Below are 1,656 nucleotides of genomic sequence, written 5' to 3'. Positions count from 1 at the left end.
CAACTGAATGAATCGATTCATTGTTCTGGCATCATGGTGACCCAGTCTCTGGTTGGCCACGATTTCGTTCAAGGCCCTGGGTGCTTTTTCTCTCACCATGCATCTTTTGGTTCAGTTCTTTTTTAAAATATTTTTATTTATTTATTTGACAGGTAGAGTTACAGACAGTGAGAGGAAGAGACAGAGAGAGAGGTCTTCCTTCCGTTGGTTCACTCCCCAGATGGCCGCAACGGCTGGAGCTACGCCAATCCGAAGCCAGGAGCCAGGAGCTTCCTCTGGGTCTCCCATGCTGGTTCAGGGGCCCAAGCACTTGGGCCATCGTCTACTGCTTTCCCAGGTCATAGTAGAGAGCTGGGTTGGAAGAGGAGCAGCCGGGACTAGAACCGGCACCCATATGGGATGCTGGTGCTGCAGGTGGAGGATTAACCAAGTGTGCCACGTTGCTGGGTCCCTCAGTTCTATTTTAATTTTGCAACCCTTAAGAGTTTGTGATTGAGTGTGCATGCACATGCGTGTGCACGTGGACCACTGCATGCACACGTGCACCCGCTCAGAAGACACGCCAGCTTGTGATTATCCCTGCCGAGCTAGGACCAAGTGCACTCCAACTTCTCATTTTGCCAACAGCCTTTACCTCTTCTCAGCCAGTTTTTTTTTCCAGAGCAGAAGCCAAAGAGCCAAATGGCACCGTCTGAGTGTGGTCACTTTCCCGCCAGTCACTGGGCCAGGCTCTGGCTGTTGGCACGCCGCTTGGCTGCCCGTGGTGAGATAGCATCAGCTCCTCCTGGCATGGAAAAGCAGGAGTTGGCCTCGCCTCCGGTAGGTGCTGGTGGGGAGGAGGAGGAGGGTGTTGGTTACTGGCAGACAGACCTGTTGCCGCGAACACTTGGCTCGTGTGGGCAGCTGCAGCCGTCCAGACAGAGAATTAGCAGGGAAAAGAGCTCCAGCGTGGTGCCAGTTCGGCTCTTTGGTTCTGCCCGTGGAAGGACGGTTCCATCGCAGCTGGCGGGGCACAGCCACGGCCCTGGGCCGGCTATGACCCCCTCCTCCGGGTCAGGCTCCTCAGGGTCCTCTTTGCTCTGTAAGCGGGGGGCTCACACTTCCAGAGTGTTTCCTACAGTGACAAACGCCACTTCTGAGCTCTTGGGAACGCATAAGCCGGTGGCGTCTTGGGAATTGCTCCTGCCTGCTGCGGGCCCCCTTGTCACCCAGAGTCCCTGAGGGTCCTGCCATCCTGATCCAGGAGGCAGGCTGCTGAGTGGATCCCGTCCCTCTTTCTTCCTGACTGCTGACAGATGGAGAGCCCTGCGTAGGGAGTCAGGAGCCCAGGCGCCCAGCATCAGCGCTGCCGATTGCTTGACTTCCACAATCCTCTCTTTGCAGTGGCCCTGTCTGTCATGGGGAGCGTTCCGCAAGACAATGCTGGCGGGAGCAAGCAGGTATAAACAACCCGCAAGCACACACCAGGCATTAGATTGCATGCCTTCCTCCAGATGGGCTCTCTGTGATAGTTTGTTGCACCTGCCTTGTTAGGGAGCTGCTTACTTGGATACAACCCTCTGGAGAAGCAAGGTGTCCATCCCAGGGGAGCCCCGGCTCCCTCCTGGCCCGTGTGTCTGAGATGTGGATGTCTCCCTATCCTGATGTTCTCAGCCT

This window comes from Oryctolagus cuniculus, chromosome 1 (assembly GCF_051225735.1).
Source record: "Oryctolagus cuniculus isolate XC-2025 breed Fujian yellow rabbit chromosome 1, ASM5122573v1, whole genome shotgun sequence".
In the NCBI taxonomy this organism is placed as follows: domain Eukaryota; kingdom Metazoa; phylum Chordata; class Mammalia; order Lagomorpha; family Leporidae; genus Oryctolagus; species Oryctolagus cuniculus.
This window is presented reverse-complemented; position numbering follows the sequence as displayed.